Here is a 23,585-nt window from a genome sequence, read left to right as displayed (position 1 = left end):
TGAACTTGCTGGTGTGTTTCCAGCTGGGACGGGTAGTTGAAACATTTCCCACAGTCCCCACATTTACACAGTTTCTCCCCAGAGTGACTGCACTTGTGTCTCTCCAGGTTGGATGATCGGCTGAAGCCTTGTCCACACACAGAGCATGTGTACACTTTCTCCCCGCAATGAACAGTGCTTTTTGCATCCATAGCTGCTGGATGATATTCTATTCCCGATGAATCAAGTGACTTCATCAGATGTTAATGTGATGTTTGGTTTGAGCCTCCGGTCAATAAATCCTCCCCTTTTAATATCCTGTAAAGTGAATTTCAGTCAAGAAAAAGGGTGGATGAGAGAGAACCCACAAAAACACAAAGGCACTTTGAGAAATTGAGCTTAATGAACTTGGTAATTTCTGGAGCCCGCACTAGAAATAGTAACCATGAAAGCTGCCAGTTTGTGGTAAAACCTAACTGGTTCATTTATGTCCTTCAGGAAAGAGAACCCACCTCCATTGTGAGCCCCACATGGGGAATTGTTGGTCCCACTGGGCCCAGAAATACTGGGGGTGAAACCCAGCAGCTTCTCCTCCATCTCCACTCCAGCTCAAACAGATGCAACAAACAGACCCACACAGGAGGCCAGGTATCCAAAGCATCTTTCTAACATTTGCAGCATAGTTGAGAGGCGATTTATTCTAAATTGCCCTAGATTTGTAGACTTGAGATTCTAGATTTTGCTTTGTACCGGAATCCAGGTCAGCGATTGGAGCATGGGCAGGATCATCAGAACGGCCCAGGTACAGCAGGCGGTGCGGCAAGCAGCAGAGGAGTGGTGAGGTCGGGGTGGTGTAGCGCCGGGAGATCGGGGCTGAGAGAATGCGGCCCCCAAGAGGCGAGAGTTCGGGGCTGAGAGATTGGATCCAAGGAGAGGGAAGAGTTCGGAATGAAGAGATTGGGGCCCACGAAAAGCGAGAGTTCAGGGCAGAGAGATTAGGCCCCACAAGAGACAAGAGTTTGGGGCGGAGAGATTGGGGCCACAAGAGGCGCGAGTTTGGGGCCCGGGGATAGGCAACGGCCCAGGGACAGCATGGGCCAGACCACACTGCGATCTATGGGCAGTAGGAGTATGTGCACCAGGTCTGCGCAGCAGAACTTGGTCTCCAGTCGTCTTGGTTAACCTTTGCCTCTGGACCAAGACCTCACTGTTCAGCCCGTGTGGTGGCTGGTATGCAACGGACACACACGGCACAGGCATCTCCCACCTCCCACATATGTAGTTTTGGACCTGGAATATCAGGTCTCATATTGAAACATCTGTGAACTCATCACGTTTTGGTGTGGAAGTGGGTCATCCTCGATTCAAGGGACTGCCTAATACTATACTGTACAGGAGTCCAGGGAGTGACTTCCGCATCCAGCACCAAACCCTGATACGGTGCGGCTGGGAATTGCTGGGCATGCTGTATTTCATGGTGTGGGGGAGGCACTGCCCCTGGGGTTTGCTGGTGCCGGGCCCAGAAGCTTTGACACGCAGGCTGAGAGACGCAATCGGTGTTGACCGGGACTGAGAGTCACACTCGGTGTTGCCTGGCGCCTGAGAGCCACACTTGGTGATGTTGATGCCGTGCTCGCTCCAAGCAGTCCCCGGGAGCCTCTCCGTACAGGGGCGTGCTCTCCAGGGACCAGGCCTACCCACGTTGCCCCCCTGCTGATGGAGATAGGGAGTATTCCGCCAGGCGGAGCACTCTGGGTAAGATCATCCGCCATTGTCACGGAGAGTATGGCACAGGAGGCCATGCAGCCCATCCTGTCTGTGCCGGCTCTTTGGTGGAGTTGTTCAATGAGTCTCACTCCTCTGCTCTTTACCCATTGCGAGATATATTTTTCCCAGCAGGTATTTATCCAATTCCCTTTTAAAAGTTACAATTCAATCTGCTTCCACCACCCTTTCAGACCGTGCAATCTGGATTACAACAATTTGCTGAGTAACAAATTATCCCATATCTCACCTCTCGTTATTTTGCCAATCATCGGAAGTCTGACTCCTCTGGTTACCTTCCCTAATGCCACTGGAAACACGTTCTCCATATTTTCTCTATCTAAATCGTTCATAATTTTGTACATCTCCATCAAATCTCCTTTTACCCTTTCCTGCTCTCTGGAGAAAACTTCACCAGGCTCTCCACATCACGGAAGTCCCATCTCCCTGGCAATATTCCTTATGCACCTTCTCTAAAACCTTGCCATGATTACGAAAGTTTGGAGCCCAAACTTGAACACAATTCTCCAGCTGAGGCCTAACCAGTGTTTTATAAAGGTTTAGCAAATTAAACATCAAATGCTGATATTTCTCTGATGGGGTTTAAAGGGCGAGGTCCATCTAGTAAGTTGGATGTGTCAATGAGACTGTGAACCTAAAGAAGTGCATTTAGAGTGGAGAGCCAGATCCAGTGTAACTGGGCGCAAACACTCCTGCACTCCCCACACATCACTTGTTTCCCATTTGGCATGAAAATAATGTGTTAATTGCAACAATTCATTTGATTTGGTTTCAAATAGTTTAGGATAGAAATTGAATCATGTTTCTATGATTTTTCCCCAACTCAGATTCAAGGCCTCAATTTTTCTCTTGATCTGTGTGCAGTCACAGGATTCCAAACCTGAGACTGTACATTGGGATTCCAATCCTGGGACTGTACTTGGGGATTCGATCCCTGGGATAGTACTTGGGCATTCTAACACTGGGAGAGTACATGGGGATTCTAACCCTGGGACCATACATGGGGGTTCTAACTCAGGCACTGTAAATGGGGATTCTAACCCTGGAACTGTACATGGGGATTTTATCCCTGGGCGAGTATGTGGGCATTCTAACCCTGGGAGAGTACATGGGGAATCTAACCCTGAGATTGTACTTGGGAATTCTAACGCTGGCATTGTACATGGGGATTCTAACACTGGGAATGTACATGGCGTCCAGGCATTCGGGCCCCCTTCAGAGATGACTGAGCCTCTACTTCCCCGCAGTGCTCCAGGTGTGGTCTAGCCAGGGCTTTGTGCAGCTGCAGAGGGATGGCAGCACCCATGGAACAGTACGAAGGCAGGTAGCTTACTACTGACTTTCATTTTAAACTTTTAATCAACTTGGGAAAACTTTTAAAACTTCAAGAGAAACTTTTAAACAACTTGGGGAAACTTTAAAAACCTCTGGAGAAAATTTTAAATAACTTGGGAAACCTTTTTGAAAACTCCAGGAGAAACTGTTAAAACTTCTGAAGAAACTTTTAAACAACGTGGAGGAACCTCTAAGAATAATTTTATTTAAAAAATGTTTTATTAAGCAATTGAATACTGTAACCCAATCTAAATAGAAAATTGTTTGGTGTGTTTTATTAGCATCATTTTCAGCCATTTGAAACCAGGTTACTCACGACGATGCCCAGCAAGCAGGTGTGCCTCCGACCAGGCGACCGCGACATCACTTGGCCTCTCCAGCAGCGGGCCTACATGTCTCTCCTCATCGACGGCTGGACCTCCCCTTCCCCACTGGTGGCCTGGCTATGATTCTTTCACCCTCCTACTCATTGCTGACCTCCCACTTGGAACTCCAGCAGACAACTGACTTCCTAATGCCTGCCCCCAAACAAGCCTCGGACCACTTACCAACAAGGGTGCTACTCAGCGCCGAGCTTGCAGCCAACATTTTGCCTTCGGCAATTAGGCTCATACAGAAGTGCCTGGTCTCCAGTCGTCTTGGATTCCGTGCCACTGGACCAAGACCTTGCTCAGCTATGCCACCCCACGTTAAAATAACTCATACACAGGCATCTTCCACTCCGTTAACATGAAGTTCGGGACCTGAAACGTCAGGACTCCCATTGGACAACTCCAACAGCAACAGGCCAGAATGCTGCACTACCATAGTTGCCCAGGAACTTAGAAGCTTTGACATCGACATCGCCACCCTAAGCGAGATCCGGCAGGCAGGGGAAGGCCAGCTCAAGGAACAAGATGGAGGTTACACCTTTTTCTGGAAAAGAAAACCAGAGGAAGAACGCCACCTTCATAAAGTCGGCTTCACCATCAAAATGAGCTGGTCGACAGCCGCAAACACACCCACTGTGGGGTTAACGAACGCCTCTTGACGCTTCAACTCACCCTATCCTGGAACCAATGCGCCACAGTCATCGGTGCGAATGCCTCAACACTGGATGCAATGGATGAGACCAAAGAGGGTTTTTATTCCAACCTCGAAACATCCCTGTCCTGTGTCCCCGCAGGTGACAAACTGCTCCTCCTAGGTGACTTCAATGCCAGGGTCGGCAAAGACACAGCCCTCTGGGGAGGCGTGATTGGCAGTGACGGGGTAGGGAAAGCCAACTCCAGCAATATCCTACTCCTGACAAAATATCTAGAACATGAACTTCTCATCACCAACACCTTGTTCCGCCAGAGGGAAAAATACAAGTCATCGTGGCAACACCCTTGCTCCAAACGCTGGCACCTGCTCGACTATGTCATCGTCCGAGCCAGGGATCGCAAGGGTGTGCGCATCACCCACGTCATGACAGGAGCTGACGACTGTTGGCCGGACGACCGCCTGATCCATCATCGATATTAACCCCAAAGTGGAGGGGACAGCAGAAGCAGTGCCGCAAGAAAGTCAATGCCGGGGCACTTAAAGACCCAGCTAAGAGAGCCCTATACAGCCAACGCTTCACAGCTAACCTGACGTGCCTTGATGACGCTGAGATGCTGAATGCCCACAGTGCTTGGTCTGCCCTCCAGGCCTCATAACCAGTGCCTGTGAATAGACACTTGGTCATTCAACCAGAACACACGAGGACTGGTTTGATGAGAATGATCAGAGATCCAAGAATTTATATTTCTGAGGCTCAAGCAACAACCCAACTCAGGAGCAGCAAAGAAACATTACAGGCGGCTCAAAGCTGAGGTCCAACAAAAAACCTGGCACCTAAAGCACATGTGGTGGATGGAGAAAGCACAGGAGATACAATAACTGGCCAACAGCCATGATGTGCGAGGATTCTTCATATCAATCAAGGCCACCTACGGTCCAAACTCCCAAGGCCCCACCCCACTGCTGGCCAAGAATGGGGAAACACTCATCAAGGACACCGAGGTTGTCAAGGCCCGCTGTAAGGAGCACTTCGAAGATCTCCTCAATCGAGATTCTGACTTTGACTCGAGTGTTCTCGATTCCATCCCACAGCATGCGTCCCGCCCCCACTTCAGTGAAACACCAACGTTGCATGAGGTAGGAAAAGCCATAAGACAGCTCAAGAACAACAAGGCTACGGGAGCGGATGGAATCCCTACTGAAGCGCTAAAGCATGGCGGAGATGTGCTGTTGGCACGAATACATGACCTCATCTCTCTCATCTGGAGGGAGGAGAGCATGACGGGAGATCACAGAGATGAATTGATCGTGACCATCTTTAAAAAAGGAGGGCAAGTCCAACTGCGGCAACTACAGAGGAATCTCCCTGCTAATCCGCCACTGGGAAAGTTTTTGCTCGAGTCCTCTTCAACCGTCTTCTCCCTGTGGCCGAGGAGCTGCTCCTGGAGTCACAGTACCCCACGGGGCACATCGGACATGATCTTTGCAGCGCGACAGCTGCAGGGAAAAAGGGACCAGTGCCAGCCGTGATACATGGGCTTTTTCAATCTTACAAAGGGAATTGACACTGTGGATGCCCTCAAAAATGTGTCAACATCCTTCGCCTGCCCCATGATGACATGCAGGTGATAATCCTTACCAACAGATCCATTACAGACCCAATCCACGTCCGGATTGGATCAAACAGGGCTGCGTCATTGCTCCCAACCTCTTCTAAATCTTCCTCGTTGCCATGCTCTACCTCACAGTCAACAAGTTCCCTGCTGGAGAGGAACAAAACTACAGAACCAGCAGGAAGCTGTTTAATCTTCGCCGCCTCCGGGACAAATTCCAAGATAACCCCAACCTCTGGCGTTGAGCTACAGTACGTGGACAACACCTGTGTCTGCGTACATTCTGAGGCTGAACTCTAGGATATAGTCGACGTATTTACTGAGGAACATGAAAGCATGGGCCTTACACTAAATATCTGTAAGACAAAGATCCTACACCAGCCATTACTCGACGTACAACACTGCCACCCAGTCATCAAGATCCACAGCGCAGCCCTCGACAACATGGACCATTTCTCATACCGCGGGAGCGTCTTATCAACAAAAGCAGACATCGATGAGGAGATTCAACACCACCTCCAGTGTGGCAGTGCAGCCTTCAGCCGGTGGAGGAAAAGAGTGCTCAAAGACCAGGCCCTCAAAGCTACCATCAAGCTCATGGTCTACAGGGCTGTAGTAATACCCACCATCCTGAATGGCTCAGAGGCACGGACCATGTACAGTAGACACCTCAAGTCGTTGGAGATATATCACCAATGATGTCTCCACAAGATCCTACAAATCCCCTGGAATGACAGGCGCACCAACATCAGTATGCTCGTCTAGGCTAACATCCCCAGCATTGAAGCACTGACCACACTCGATCATCTCCGCTGGGCAGGCCACACAGTTTGCATGCCAGACAGGAGACTCCCAAAGCAAGTGCTCTATGCGGAGGGCCCTCATGGCAAACGAGCCAACCGTGGGTAGTGGAAACGTTACAAGGACACCCTCAAAGCCTCCCTGATAAAGTGCGACATCCCACTGACACCTGGGAGTCCCTGGCCAAAGACAACCCTAAGTGGAGGAAGTGCATCCGGGAGGGAGCTGAGCACCTCGAGTCTCAATGCAGAGAGCATGCAGAAATCAAACGCAGGCAGCGGAAAGAGCGTGCGGCAAACCAGTCCCTCCCACCCCTTCCCTCAATGACTATCTGTCCCACCTGTGACAGAATCTGTGGCTCTCGTGTTCGACTGTACAGCCGCCAATAAACTCAGTTCAGGAGTGGAAGCAAGTCTTCCTCGATTCCGAGGGACTGCCTATGATAATGATGAGATGGGGATTCTAACCCAAAGAGTGAATATTTCTGTCCCTTCTCTGTTACAATGATGTAGGACTTAAACCATAAGGTCGGTACTAAGCATCACCTTTAGGGGAGATGGTGAGAAATTCGAGGTGTGGAGAGTGAGAATAAAATATCTGATACACTCCTTTACTCACTGGGACCCGGTTGGAAACAGACACTGACATCACTCACTTTGTTCCTGAACCAAGATGGCCGCGCATGCGCGGCACGACTCACCGAATCAAGCTGGCCGAGCGCTGAACCCGCCTTCCTGTACGAAGATGGCCGCCGTTAGCCTGGGCCAGTGACCGGGAGAAAGCCCCAAAACTGCAACCGCCGATATGCCGGTTATTATTCCGGGCTTGCGGCGGGCACCGGTGCTTTATGAAACCTCCCACACGACCCGCTGGTCCATTTTTTCCCTCCACCCGCTCAAATGGAACGCTTCTGCGGAGGGCATGTTGCCCCTTTCTCCTTCGCCACTACATTCGCCGCGCATGCTCCAAAACCAGCCACGACACGCGCTTGCGCACTTAAATTCTGTAGTTTGTGGTCGGCACCTTCTCGCCCGTGGTGCATACTGGGTAAATAACCCGCCATTTAAAAGCTGCATTGGTGAATAGAACAGGATATACTGGGATTGTATTGGGCATTGAACGATAATCATTCTGGCAGATATTGCTTGTTTCTGCTGATCTTAATAACCCCTATACCTGAGCTGGAGATTAATGTTCTATATAAATATTGAATAAATCAGCTTGGTTCAAACACAGTGTGTCGAATGTTTGATTTCTCCATAATAATATCTACTTAATGTTCTGTTACCGACTGTTCCATTTTGGACCTTTTCTTACTGTAGATTATTTCACTTCTCATCCAGTTCATCTTTTATGACATCAAATCCCAAGGTTATTCTGTTTGAGTATACGGCTTGTGGGTGTCATAAACTGAACCGAAGTGTCTTCACGTTTCACTCATATAACGTTCCTTTCAACCAACCATTGAAAGATCTATGTTGCTTAAGACTTGAAATCTATTATTTTGTACATTGTTTAACGATTTTTGAAAGTGGTTACTATACGTAATAGTCTTTGAAATGTGTGATCTTTGTAACTGTCTTTGCTGATTTTGAAAGTTTTGTTTGGTATCATTTCTTCTTACTTACATAGCTTGCAGAATTTCTTGCATCAAGATAATTGTTTAAATATTTCCATTATCGGGTCTTTAGCTCCTCCACTGATCCCTGTGAAGAACCTTTGGTTCGGGACTTGGTTTGGGTGCGGGTTTAGGGTTTAGTGGTTGTGGTTATTTGTTAGGATTGGGGTTAGTGGTTGGGATCGTCAGTAGGATATTAGGCACCTTTGAATCCCTGGCAAAAGACCACCGTAAGTGGATGAGGAGCATCCAGGAGGGCGCTGAACACCACGAGTCTCATCGCCGAGAGCATGCAGAAAACAAGCGAAGGTAGCGGAAGGAGCATCTGGCAAACCAGACTCCTCACCCAGACTTTCCATCAACGACTGTCTGTCCCACTAGTGACAGTGAGTATAATTCCCATATTGCACTGTACAATCACCTGAGAACTTACTTTTAGAGTGGAAGCAATTCTTCCTCAATTTCGAGGGATTGTCTATGATGATGATGATGAGGCTCAGGAGATAGTAATTCTCTGAACACCTCGAGTCTCAACGCCGAGAGCATGCATAAATCAAGTGCAGGCAGCAGAAAGAGCGTATACAAACCAGTCCCACCCACCCGTTCCCTCAACGACTATCTGTCCCATCTGTGACAAATCAGTGGCTCTCGTATTGGACTGTTCAGCCACCAAAGAACTCACTACAGGAGTCTTCCTTGATTCCGAGGAACTGCCTATGATGTTGAGTAATTAACTTAGGAATCATTATTGACAATATAAGTGTCACTGGACGTGTCCTTTTCCATTTCATGCCTTTAACCTCATGCAAACGAGTCGCAAAACTGCCTCACAAACTGTTCATTCAAAGAACCTTCTTTCCTGCAAGCCTCATTTCCTCCCTTCTTCCACATCTCTACAAATCTCACCGAACATTTAATTAGTGACATTAGATTTTGGTATTTTGGAACAAGAACAGACGGATACATGTGCTGCGCTGGTTATATCAAATTATCAGCCTGTCTGAAAAGTTCTTCTGACAATAACCTATTACAAAATTGAAAAAAATAGAAAAGCAAATTATAATTTAAATGGAGAAAATTTGCAAAGTGCTGCAATACAGAGGGAGTTGGGGGTCCTTGTGTATGAAACACAAAACGTTAGTATGCAGGTACAGCAAGTAAACAGAATGGCAAATGGAATGATGACCTTTATTGCAAGGGGGATGGATTATAAAAGCTGAGAAGTCCTGCTACAACTGCACAAGGTATTGGTGAATCCAAACCAAGAGTACTGCGTACAGTTTTCATCTCCGTATTTGAGGAGGAATATGCTTGCATTGGAGGCGGTTCAGAGAAAGTTCACTAGGTTGATTCCAGTGATGAGGTGATTGACTTATGAAGATAGGTTGAGTAGGTTGGGTCTATACTCATTGGAGTTCAGAAGAATGAGAGGTGATCGTATTGAAAAATATAGGATAATGAGGATGCTCGACAATGTGCTTGCAGAGAGGATATTTCCACTCACAGGGGAAACTAAAACTAGGCGGCAAAGTCTCAGAATAAGGGGCCGCCAATTTAAAACTGAGATGAGGAGGTATTTCTTCTCTCAGAGGGTTGTAAATCTGTGGAATTCTCTGCCCCAGAGAGCTGTGGAGGCTCGGTCATTGAATATATTTAAGGCGGAGATACATTGATTTTTCAGCAATAAGGGAATAAAGGGTTATGGGGAGCGGGCAGGAAAGTGGAGCTGAGTCCATGATCACATCGGCCATGAGATCGACGCCTGTTCCTACTTCTTATGTTCCTGTACCAGGCCCCACCAGTCACCATGTGATTCCACCGTGATATCTTCATCCATTACTCACCTTTTGCCCTCACTAGAGCTGGTTTCACCATCATGACCATTGCCCACACTAAGACTCTCTAATTCCCGAATGGTGCACAAACGCCAGCATGGATTGGTTATTCTGAATGGCCCATTTGTGTGCCGTATATCCTATGTAATTTTGTAGTCTCAGTGTAAGTGGTCCCTGGAATTGGTGCCTCAGTGTAAGTGGTCCCTGGATTTGGTGCCTCAGTGCAACCAGTCCAAGGATTTCATGTCGCAGTGTAAGTGGTCCCTGGATTTGGTGTGTCAGTGTAAGTGGTCCCTGGATTTGGTGTCACAATGCGAGTAGTTTTTGAATTTGTTGTCAAAAGCACCTCGTCACTGGGACTGAGTGCAAACCCGCAGCCCAGCATTGCATTCAGCACAGAATGATCCCACTCAGTCTATTCCCAATTAACACGGTCCACATTAATTCAACAGAAACAGCCCAGTGCCCACAAGTAACTGCTGCCCCGCATTTAACTTCAGTGAAACACGCAATTCTAAACATTTTAAAGTAAAAATGAACCCCATAATAGCACAACAGAGGTGATTAATTGCCAGTAAATCCCCTTCACTCATACACCTCCTTCACCCTGACTCTTCAACTCCCTCTCTAAATACAACTCCTCACCCCAGCTCCTCTTTCACCCAGGAGGTAAATCTCAGGAGCTTCTGTGTGACGGTGCAATGATCACTGGACAATAAAGCGCAGAGACGGCGGGGAGGAGGGGGGGGACGGGGAGGAGGGGCGGGGCGGGGCTGCTCATTATCCTCGATGTAATTTAATCCGCTTTCCCACTGATTACTGCAGACAGACATGGTCACCTTGGGAACAGAATGGTCAGTGTGACGTCACGTTCTGAACAAGAGCACACAAGACAATGTGTTATCAATAAATGGTAAAGGTAATAAACACCCCGCAATTGCATTGTAAACAAAATGGAAATAAATTGTTGGAAAATAATTGGTGAAGATAATAATTTATCTCTGTGGAATTGACTAGAAAACATTAGGAGTGTCGTGTTTTGATTACACACACACACACACACAAATATATATATATATAGCAAAGACTCTGTGTTTGCCCTTTTCAGTTGTTCTGCTCAACTCGACATTATATCGGTATGGATTTTAGGACACTGCGGCAGCCCATCCGGCGGTGCTTGCTGCGTCAGGATATAAAGAGACCGTACGCTGTTCCTCCTCCCACTGCCTGGGGGAATGGGGCAGATATTTAAAGGGACAGGGACTCCCCTTTCTCTGCTACTTTATAGTTAAAGGGACAGTCCAGTTTATCTTGGGGTGTCGGAGGACTTCACTAACAGAGCTCCCATTGACAGTCTCTCCCTTCTGTACTGTGCAGTGATTGTAAAGCTGTCCATTTCAGTGACTTGAGCATTTCTAAACTGATTTTGATGATCCAATTATATAATTTGGAAAGAGTCCAGAATTGTGCAGTGTGACGAAGGTTTCATTTAAAGGCGGAGTAAATTTTTTTTCAAAATATTCTGTTCTAACCCTCCCCCAACCCCCCAAATTTTCGAACACTGCAATACTGACTGGGAAGGTCCCAAGTTCAATCCTTGATCTGGGCTGTTGGTTGACCTCAGCCAAGGCAGCAGTTCAGGGGTTATAATTGTCCTTAGTACCATTGGGCTAAATAAGAGTAAAAATCAGCCACTGCCCCTGCTCTTCATATCGATCAAGTGACGTCAACTGGGAAATGCGTGGATGTTATCTGAGGACAGGATTACAAACATAGAAACATAGAAAATAGGTGCAGGAGCTGGCCATTCAGCCCTTCTAGCCTGCACCGCCATTCAATGAGTTCATGGCTGAACATGAAACTTCAGTACCCCTTTCCTGCTTTCACGCCATACCCCTTGATCCCCCGAGTAGTAAGGAATTCATCTAACTCCCTTTTGAATATATTTAGTGAATTGGCCTCAACTACTTTCTGTGGTAGAGAATTCCACAGGTTCACCACTCTCTGGGTGAAGAAGTTTCTCCTTATCTCGGTCCTAAATGGCTTACCCCTTATCCTTGGACTGTGACCCCTGGTTCTGGACTTCCCCAACATTGGGAACATTCTTCCTGCATCCAACCTGTCCAAACCCGTCAGAATTTTAAACGTTTCTATGAGGTCCCCTCTCACTCTTCTGAACTCCAGTGAATACAAGCCCAGTTGATCCAGTCTTTCTTGATAGGTCAGTCCCACCATCCCGGGAATCAGTCTGGTGAATCTTCGCTGCACTCCCTCAATAGCAAGAATGTCCTTCCTCAAGTTAGGAGACCAAAACTGTACACAATACTCCAGGTGTGGCCTCACCAAGGCCCTGTACAACTGTAGCAACACCTCCCTGTCCCTGTACTCAAATCCCCTCGCTATGAAGGCCAACATGCCATTTGCTTTCTTAACCGCCTGCTGTACCTGCATGCCAACCTTCAATGACTGATGTACCATGACACCCAGGTCTCGTTGCCTTTTCCTAATCTGTCACCATTCAGATAATGGTCTGTCTTTCTGTTTTTACCACCAAAGTGGATAACCTCACATTTATCCACATTATACTTCATCTGCCACGCATTTGCCCACTCACCTAACCTATCCAAGTCACTCTGCAGCCTCATAGCATCCTCCTCGCAGCTCACACTGCTACCCAACTTAGTGTCATCCGCAAATTTGCAGATACTTCATTTAATCCCCTCGTCTAAATCATTAATGTACAATGTTAACAGCTGGGGCCCCAGCACAGAACCCTGCGGTACTCCACTAGTCACTGCCTGCCATTCCGAAAAGTACCCATTTACTCCTACTCTTTGCTTCCTGTCTGACAACCAGTTCTCAATCCACGTCAGCACACTACCCCCAATCCCATGTGCTTTAACTTTGCACATTAATCTCCTGTGTGGGACCTTGTCGAAAGCCTTCTGAAAGTCCAAATATACCACATCAACTGATACTCCTTTGTCCACTTTATTGGAAATGTGAATGTTTAAAATGTATAGAGACATTGAAGTTGAGAACGTGGGAATTGTATAGGGACAGTATAAGCTAAGAAAAAATTCATGGAGGAATAGCTATGACATCTCGGACTCGAGACTGCGAAATGTTACAACACTAACATATATTGAAACAAAACCCACAGCTTGCAGAAAAACCTCAAGGTCTTATTAAATCATGTTATTAACCTGAAACATTAACAGAAGGTCTTTGTTTAAAATCAGACCATACTTAGGTCGGCTTATGAGTGGACAAAGCGAAAGAGGGACCAAAAGAGATAGGTTGAACTAGGATGTCACTCTAGCCCTATCTTGTTATCTTTTGCCGGGAATGTATAACTGTTAATGCTTTACGATGTAACTTCACTTATCCGTAGGGAGTGTGTACGCTCTATCGAGAGAGTATATCTTCTGTCTGATAGGTCTTACCGGCTGGTAAAATAAAGACTGCTTTGTTCAAAGCACAAGAGGTATTCGACTCAGTAATTTTACTGAACCAGATTGAGGTAAAAGAATCCAGGAATTTACATTTGGTGTCAGAAGTGGGATCTCAACGGACGACTGCCGAAAACTTGCGAATTAAGAGCCAGACTAGCCTTGGACGAGACGAGGGGAAAGTGGCCACTGGAGTGAGTATGATTTCAATACTGCTCCAGTTTCCCCCGGTTTCAAATGTCTGAGGAAAGTTTAGCCACTCGCTGGTTCTCAGGTAGTGTCTGAACGAGATCCAGGACAATCTGGTGAATACCTTTCAAACTTAGAATAGGGATAGAGAGATAGGGAAATTGCGCGATGACGCAAACCAAGTGGCGACTTGGAAAGATAGGTTATAGTTAGAGCTAGATAGGGATAGATGATCAATCATGGATCCAAAAATTAATAGGAAAGAAAAGAGACTCTTGTGAATGTCTGTTTAAATGAGAAATTTTACTGTGATTTTTACTGTAAAAAAAAACCGGGGAGTTATGGTTTGTTTTATCTCAAACAGAATGAAAGTTTGTTTTAACCCTTCGTAGTGTTGTCCTGTATGTGGGAGTTTAAGATTGTGAACCTTATTGAATTATGTAAATTCGGATGATAAGTTACGGAGCCAGGAAATGCACAAAGGATAGGTTTGTTAAAAAAAAAGAAAAAATTACATGGTCCCGGTGGTTAAAAAAAAAGAAAAACTTGTTGAAAGAAAACATTCAGAGAAAGCACAGCAAAACAACTGAGATGGATTCAAAAGGATTCAAAAAAAAATATTATATTAAATAACACGACCTTGAAGCTGGAACAATTGAGGTAATGAAAAGCAGTCCACAGCCTACGTGCCAGACTTCTCTCTAGTTATGGAAAATTTAAAAAAAGTAAATAGGTGCTGAAAAAAAAATGTTCTGAGATTTTAAAATATGAGAAAAATTCCACTGCAGTAAAAAATAAATAAATCACTCCTGTCCAGTTGGCAGAAAAACTCCATTAAATAAGGGCTTTCATTGACTGATTGAATTTAAACTGCGCAATGACGCGAAAGGATAGGGAAATTTGGAGACTAAAAGAAAAGAAATCAAATTTAGAAAATTAGGCTCACAGGGAATAAAATGGGGAATTCAATAGAGGATAGGTGTTCAATTCAGGTACGATGTCGACCTTGTATATCACTTGGCCTGTCTAGGCACTGATTGAATTTAAATCCCGCGGCAACTCGGAAGGTAGGGCCGACACAAACGCGCAGCGGCGCAGACGCGCAAACAACGCGAGACGCGCAGCGGCGCGAGCGTGCGGCCGAGAGAAGGAGGGCCGACGCGAACGCGCAGCGACGCTAACGCGTAGTGACGCAGAAGCGCAGCGACGCTAACGCGTAGTGACGCGAACGCACAGCGACGCTAACGCGTAGTGACGCATACGCGCAGCGACGCTAATGCATAGTGACGCAGCGGCGCAGCGGCGCAAGCGTGCGGCCGAGTAAAGGAGGGCTGACGCAGACGCACGTCAGCGTGAACACGTGGTGACGTGGGACGTGCGGCAGCATGCGCCCGAGTAAACGTGGGCCGACACGAACGCACAGCAATGCGAACCGCGAAAGTCAGTGCTAGTGTCAGTAAGTCTTTTTTAGTTTTAAGTGTTTTAAAGTCTTAAGTATTCTAATCGCGCGGCAACGTGAACCGCGGGGCGACGCGGGAATCTTAAGTGTTCTAAATCGCGCGGCGACGCGAACCGCGGGGCGATGCGGATCAGTGTTAGATTTAGTAGAGTCTTTGTTTATCTTGTGTTCTAAATCGCGCGGCGACGCGAACCGCGCAGCAACGCGGATCAGTGCTAGAGTCTTTGTTTATCTTAAGTATTCTAATCGTGCTGCGACGCGAACCGCGGGTGACGCGGGAATCTTAAGTGTTCTAAATCGCGTGGCGACGTGAACCGCGCGGCAACGCGGATCAGTGTTAGCATTAGTAAAGTCTGTTTATTTCGTGTTGGTTAAAAGTCAGTGTTAGTTTCTGTAAATTCTGTGTCTTTTTTTAAGTTTGTTTAAATTGCATGACGACACGAACGCATAACGACACGGTAATACGAGGGGCAGCGTGAAAATGGGTAATCAGTTGGATAAAACAACGGATGCGGATAGTCCGCTACAAAAGCTACGTGAGGAATTCACTGAAAGAGCTGAAGACTTTAGAAAATTATCAGGAGCCCTGAACAAATTATTAGGAGATGACCAGTGGCCTCTAGGTGGCACTAGAAGCGTAGAGGTAGTAAAAAAAAAGCACAGGGATTGTCAAAAAAAAAATTTAAAAGATGCATCACTTCTGTCAAGTTGGCAAATAAGTGCTATTAAATTAGGACTTTCATTGACAGAGGGAACACATGTTAAAACTGTAGACGTCTTAAAAAAAAAGAATGTGCGCACGAGAAACTTACTAAGAGATCCTCTGGGACCTCTGAGAAAGGTATTGACCGACTACATAGTAAAATGGCTGGGTTTGTGTTAACCGAGGCTGATGATGAAATTGATGAGTGGACACTGACTCAGCGCCCAACAGCGCCTCCTGCACCCCCTGGCCCCTTGCTCCAGTCCTCTTCCCAACACCCTCCACCTTACACTCCGGCGAGAGGAGTTAAAAATAACCCCATACCACCAAAGCAACAAACCCAAACTGACTCCTCATCCTCTGATAGCGATTCGGATCCCCAGTTCACAAGCAATATAGCCGAAAGGACCAGATCTCACACTCGATAGGGCAGAACTATATCTCACTAACAGACAGTCCCATAAATCTTCTAGTAAATCTACCAGTCCAAGTTGTGAAGTACATAGAAAACACCCCCGCCGATCGAGACGCAGAACTGTCAAGCAGTCAGACAGCTCCGAAACGTCCTCCGATCTAGGAATGATTTCCAGGATCCCAAAGTCCCGACACCAATTTCCTGTCAGACCAATGACAAACCCTGATGCACAACAAGCTGCAGACCACCCCACTATAGATGTCTATGTGATCTTCGAACAACTATTTGATTGCTCACGCTATCCGGACAAATGGAAAGGGCAGTTAGATATTATTGGCAGGAAAAGAAAGGGGAGGGGGGAGGTGCGCCTCCAACCCGGGTCAAGACTGAATACGTGACTAGAAAGGAAGAGCCATCTCGGGAGGAAGGATCAATAGAACCGCAGTGTTGCATACATGATTGGATGGATAAGCAAGGATACGGTTATACTAAACAACCAAACGGCCCGAGCCCTGCTAATAAACCTCCCTATTGTCCCCGGCATGGTATGGGAAGAGGCCGGGACTGGGTAAGAGGAATTGACTGTTTTAATTGTGGGCAGGAAGGACATTGGAATAAAAATTGCCCCTACCGTCAGCATGAAAAAAGAAGAGGAGGGGGGAAAGGTGGGAGAGGAGGATCTTACACTAACTTCTCCCAGAACAACCCCTTTGGTCAATTGTCCCCCGATTGACTACGCAGCTTGATTGTGCAGGGATCCTCCCCGGACGACGAACCCATTCTGAATGAGTGGCAACCCTTTTTGATAGATACGGGAGCCTTCATCAAAGCGTAAACTCCCTGCCTCTACTGAAACACAGGAACTTTCAGGATTCCTTGGAAAATCTCGACATTCCCAGTGTCAGAACCGGTTAAAATGGGTTACTAGGAAGAATCGGTGGAACATCTAGTTGTTATCACAACCAATCTGGACTGTAACTTGATGGCTAGAGACCTCCTCTGCAAATTCCAGTTGCATTTGGAGTGTGGAGATGATGGGATTATTGTAAAACGGGAAACCCTTAAGCGGCAGTATTATACCACTAGAACCCCTCAGTGGTGGTCTCTGGACCTGCCGCATGCACCCTATCACGTGACCCTAGCATACGATCCCAGTGGAAAGAATCAGGACCTGCAGAACTTTTACCAGGATCACGAAGGGGAAGTGAAGGGAATTCTATTAAGGGCTAGAGTGACTGGACTGGAAAGAGAGGCAGCTTTTGTGGAAGTGGATAAGAATCTGTGGAAACAGCCCATAACAATGGCACCGCATATTGCTCGTGAAGTATTAGCCCCTCACCATGCTAAAGATTTGGGAGTTATGGTACGCAAGGCCATAGATGAGGCTGACCCTACCAGCCGGGATGTGCAAATCGTAAAACATGGCCGAAACAGTCCAATTTCATGGGGACCCCGAGAAGGTCTTAACGACTCTACAGCATCATACTGGCTCGGACATACCTGACTATGTGGATCCTCATGTGTGGGCAGAGGACCCCTCCCAAGTGGGTTATACTCCCATTGATCCGATTGAGATCCCAGTGCAGGGCAATATGGACTGGCCCTCTATCCGACAGAACCCACTGAAATCACAGGCAATCCTAAACTGACCTTTCGGCACTGTACTGCCATCAATCCGGCTTGTTTTCTTATCGAGCCACCCCAAGATGAGGAAGAACCCAGTCATGATTGTTTATCCTTAATTCAGGAGGCCACATCGGTCAGGGAGGATTTAGTTGATGTACCAATGGAGGATCCAGACTGTATTATGTATGTAGACGGAAGTTCTTCCATTGACCCAGAAGGCAGACTAAATTCTGGATAAGCCATAGTAAACCAGGAGAATCAGATCGTAGAATCTGCCGCCTTTGAGACCGCCTATTCCGCCCAACAAGCTGAACTTTTCGCCCTTACCAGAGCCTGTATCCTGGCTAAAGACCTCAAGGTTAATATCTATACCGACTCTGGGCATGCCTTTGGGGTAGCCCATGATTTCGGACAATAATGGAAAAATAGGGGATTCCTAACCTCACAGAGATATTTCATAAACAGCTAGTATCTGATTTGTTGCAAGCCCTCATGTTCCCCAAACGCATTGCCATTGTCAAATGTACCGCCCACACTACCGGAAATTCTCTGGTTGATATAGGGAATCGTTGTGCTGACCAAGAGGCCAAACAGGCCTCTCATGACCAACAGATGGTAGTGCCCAAAATTATGAGTAAGACTAAAAATCCTGCGAAGGATAAGTTAGCCTCGGAAAAACCAATGCCAACCATCCAAGATGTTATAAAAGCACAGGAGGACGCTCCTGAAAATGATACACTGTTGTGGAAATATTATGCATGTACTTATGACAATGTTTCTAAACTCTGGACCACTCCCGCGGAAAAGACTTGCATGTCTGACAAGTTGGCTCTATGGGTTATTGAATGTATGCATTTTGCTACTCATTGTGGAGCAAGGACCACGAGTAACACACTTTTGGCTACTTGGTGGCACCCTAGACTCCAGGCGCTCACCCAGAACATCAGTAGTCGTTGCCTGGTTGGCCAGCAACATAATCCAGTGAAGGGAGTACCCTGTGATTGGGGTAAAACGCCCCTACCCGAAGGTCCCTTTGAGACATTTTAGTTGGACTACATTGAGTTGTAAAAAGTTCAGTGTTACAAATATGTGTTAGTAATAGTAAATGTGTTTAGCAGATGGATTGAAGCCTACCCTAACCTGGACAATAAAGCTCAAACTGTTGTTAAGGTGTTAATGAGGGAAATTGTTCCTAGATATGAGATCTCAGCTCGACTGATGACCACCTATGTTCTTTCTCTGACTCAGGCTCTGCGACTAGTTCACAACCAGGTTCAAGATGCTCACCTCGACCTTCCAGTTTTACCCGAATTGTCCCTCGTGGCACCAGGGAAGTATGGATTCGGAAGGGATTAGAGCCACAATGGGAGGGGCCATTTCAGGTGTTACTCACTACCCCCACTGCAGCCAAGGTTGAGGGGAAAAGTGCCTGGGTTCACCTGCACCACTGCAAGCTCACCACCCCCCACCGAACTTATTTTACTGGTTATTCTAACTCCTGTTTCTGTTCAAGACTTCCTCTACTCCATAGCTGAACAAGGCCGTTGGCATCCTAATTGGAACGTGGACCAGTTTGAACTTTTACCCGTAATGATAGACAGCCAGCTACACCGACAGTGACCTGAGAAGAGAGACGGGAAAACTGAACTCTTTTAATCAGCAAAATAATTGGACTATTTATCTGAATCCTGAACCATAAGATGAAGCTGTCTGTATGCCACAGTCTGTATACTAGTGTTGATATATGACAGTTTCGGCGCATGGGAGGGGAGACAGAGACGAGAGCTACATGTCTTATGTGTATGCGCAAAATGGGAACTTTTCTGGATATCAGGTGTGTTCACATTTCCTATACATTTTACTCCTAGAATGATCCTAAGTGTTATCATGGAATGATAAAAGGGGGGAATGTGAATGTTTAAAATGTATAGAGACATTGAAGTTGAGAACGTGGGAATTGTATAGGGACAGTATAAGCTAACAAACAATTCATGGAGGAATAGCCATGTCATCTCGGACTCGAGACTGCGAAATGTTACAACACTAACATATATTGAAACAAAACCCACAGCTTGCAGAAAAACCTCAAGGTCTTATTAAATCATGTTATTAACCTGAAACATTAACAGAAGGTCTTTGTTTAAAATCAGACCATACTTAGGTCGGCTTATGAGTGGACAAAGGGAAAGAGGGACCGAAAGAGATAGGTTGAACTAGGATGTCACTCTAGCCCTATCTTGTTATCTTTTGCCGAGAATGTATAACTGTTGTCGCTTTACGATGTAACTTCACTTATCCGTAGGGAGTGTGTACGCTCTATTGAGAGAGTATATCTTCTGTCTGATAGGTCTTACCGGCCGGTAAAATAAAGACTGCTTTGTTCAAAGCACAAGAGTTATTCGACTCAGTAATTTTACTGAACCAGATTGAGGTAAAAGAATCCAGGAATTTACAGAAACATCCTCACAAAATTCCAGAAGATTTGTCAAGCATGATCTCCCTTTCACAAATCCATGCTGACTTGGACCTATCATGTCACCATTTTCCAAATGCGCTGCTATGACATCCTTAATAATTGATTCCATCATTTTACCCACTACTGAGGTCAGGCTGACCGGTCTATAATTCCCTGCTTTCTCTCTCCCTCCTTTTTTAAAAAGTGGGGTTACATTGGCTACACTCCACTCGATAGGAACTGATCCAGAGTCAATGGAATGTTGGAAAATGACTGTCATTAGACAACACTAGCAAACACTCCCCCTTGGACATTGGTTCCGGTGCTGCCCAGGTGCAGACCGTCCGGTTTGTACTGGTCCCACCTCTCCCAGAACCGGTTCCAATGCCCCAAGAATTTGAATCCCTCCCTGCTGCACCACTGCTCAAGCCATGTATTCATCTGCGCTATCCTGCGATTCCTACTCTGACTAGCACGTGGCACAGGTAGCAATCCCGAGATTACTACTTTTGAGGTCCTACTTTTTAATTTAGCTCCTAGCTCCTTAAATTCTTTTCGTAGGACCTCATCCCTTTTTTTACCTATGTCGTTGGTACCAATGTGCACCACGACAACTGGCTGTTCTCCCTCCCATTTCAGAATGTCCTGCACCCGCTCCGAGACATCCTTGACCCTTGCACCAGGTAGGCAACATACCATCCTGGAGTCTCGGTTGCGTCTGCAGAAACGCCTATCTATTCCCCTCACCATCGAATCCCCTATCACTATCGCGCTCCCAATCTTTTTCCTGCCCTCCTTTGCAGCAGGGCCACCTACGGTGCCATGAACTTGGCTGCTGCTGCCCTCCCCTGATGAGTCATCCTCCCCAACAGTACTCAAAGCAGTGTATCTGTTTTGCAGGGGGATGACCACAGGGGACACATGCACTATCTTTCTTGCACTGCTCTTCCTGCTGGTCTTCCATTCCCTATCTGGCTGTGGACCCTTCTCCTGCGGTAAGACCAACTCACTACACGTGATACTCACGTCATTCTCAGCATCGTGGATGCTCCAGAGTGAATCCACCCTCAGCTCCAATTCCGCAACGCGGACCGTCAGAAGCTGGAGGCGGATACACTTCCCACACACGTAGCGCCCAGGGACACCGGAAGTGTCCCCGAGTTCCCACATGGTACAGGAGGAGCATATCACGTGACCGAGCTCTCCTGCCGTGTTTTAACCTTAGATACCCTTAAATTGGTAATAACAATGCTAAAGTTCACTTACTGATATAAAAAATAGAATGAAAAGCTACTCACCAATCACCAGCCAATCACTTACCCCATTGGCTGTGACGTCACTTTTTGATTACTTTCTACTTTTATTTTGCTTTCTCTCCCGCTGTAGCTGCACCGGTACGCTGGCTCTCGATCTCCCGCTGGGCCTTTTATAGGCCGCTCCGACACTGCTCCACCTCTCGATCTCCCGCTGGGCCTTTTACAGGCCGCTCCGACACTGCTCCACCTCTCGATCTCCCACTGGGCCTTTTATAGGCCGCTCCGACACTGCTCCACCTCTCCATCTCCCGCTGGGCCTTTTATAGGCCGCTCCCGCCTCTCACCAACTGCCGCTGGCTCTCGATCTCCCGCTGGGCCTTTTATAGTCCGCTCCCGCCTCTCACCAACTGCCGCTGGCTCTCGATCTCCCGCTGGGCCTATTATAGGTCGCTCCCCTCTCACCAACTGCCGCTGGCTCTCGATCTCCCGCTGGGCTTTTGATAGGTCGCTCCCCTCTCACCAACTGCCGCTGGCTCTCGATCTCCCGCTGTGCTTTTGATAGGTCGCTCCCCTCTCACCAACTGCCGCTGGCTCTCGATCTCCCGCTGGGCTTTGAGACTGTGATGCCTACCACGGTGGAAATCCTGCTGGCACTCACTGTGTCGACTGGCTGTGAGGCACGAGAGGTTTACTAATCTCTGTGGAATTGCGCCAAGTCAGATTCAGCACTTTCTGGAGATAATAAATCTCAGGCGATGAAAGGAATGTTGATTTTAGAGAGTGAGGATGGAGGGGAGAGTCTTGAATAAGGAATTTATAGCTTCGGGGCGGACAGGAGAGGACAGGATGTTCTGTAGAATCCGGAATTGTCTGTTCTGAATTTCAATCCTTTACTTAAAGTAACAACGTTTGTAAACACCATTTGCAGGGTATTAGAAGAGGAGGATCTGCAGCTGGGAAACTCAAACCGGACATCACGTCAAGATTTGAGAGATTCCCTGGATTGATCAGGATCACCTTATCATCAGCCTTTGTAAAAACACCAATCACAGCGGGGAGAAACAGGACACATGTTCTGTGTGTGGATGTACCTTCAACCAATCGTTCAGCTTGTGAGACTCGTGCGCCCACCTGACTCAACACTGTAAATGGGAATGGATGCTGTTGCACGTGGAAATGGATGCTGTTGCACGTGGGAATGGATGCTGTTGCACGTGGAAAGTGATTCAGTTGCTCATCTCACCAATTGACATTCGAGGCGTTAGATAACAGACTTTCTCCTGTGAATATAGAGCTAGATTATTAGGCTGTGATGTGTTTACTTATTCATCTAGTTGATTCTAAACCTTTGCCAATTATTTGATGTGATTGGTTTAGAGAGAGATGCTGTGGGGCACACACTAAGTCCAGTATCCGAAAGTGATTAAGAGACTGGGTTTTATGTTTCGGGATTCCGGGCGTGTTTCTGACACCTTTGCTCAATACCAAGGCAAGGAGAGGTACTCTGGAAGGTAAGAGGAACTGGGACTTGTCCCTGAGAGTAACCGAAGATATGAGACTGAAATAATCTCGAGTTAGAAAGGAGAAAATGCACAAAATGGTGCAGTCAATAACAGTAAATAACTTAGTCTCCTCTTATCTTGGAGACATCAAATATCGACACACTCTGTTATTTAAAATGTCAAAATATTAAACTCCAGCCCAGTTATAGGGGTTATTCACATCAACAGAAACAAATTCCAACCAATACAACAAACATGATTCAGTCAGGAAGCCATTAACATCAGCAATAACAGCAGAATCTAACCCCTGCAGTCACTTGTGAACTCGCTGGTGTGTCAGCAGGTTGGATGACTGAGTGAATCACTTCCCACACTCAGAGCAGGTGAACAGCCTCTCCCTAATCTGACTGTGACAATTCATTTCCAGTTTACAAGGTTGGGTTCAGTTCTGCACCCGCTGTGCGCAGAGTGAGAATAAAATCAATGAGCTGCTAATTCTCTCTGCTGGGCACTGGGTCTTCTGTGCTGGCCCAATA

The 23,585-nt window shown here is 46.8% G+C and overlaps 1 protein-coding gene and 1 long non-coding RNA gene across 3 annotated transcripts in view; both read left to right on the top strand.

Moving 5' to 3' along the window:
* Positions 1-23,585, top strand: part of LOC139235632 (zinc finger protein 239-like) — a 786,713-nt gene that overhangs the window by 626,371 nt on the left and 136,757 nt on the right. The window lies entirely within an intron of this gene.
* Positions 15,010-22,835, top strand: LOC139235304 (uncharacterized). Its single transcript, XR_011588451.1, has 3 exons — positions 15,010-15,089; positions 19,085-19,670; positions 22,476-22,835. It is a non-coding gene; the product is annotated as an uncharacterized lncRNA (long non-coding RNA).

Source organism: Pristiophorus japonicus, chromosome 23 (assembly GCF_044704955.1).
Source record: "Pristiophorus japonicus isolate sPriJap1 chromosome 23, sPriJap1.hap1, whole genome shotgun sequence".
NCBI lineage: Eukaryota > Metazoa > Chordata > Chondrichthyes > Pristiophoridae > Pristiophorus > Pristiophorus japonicus.
This window is presented reverse-complemented; position numbering and strand designations above follow the sequence as displayed.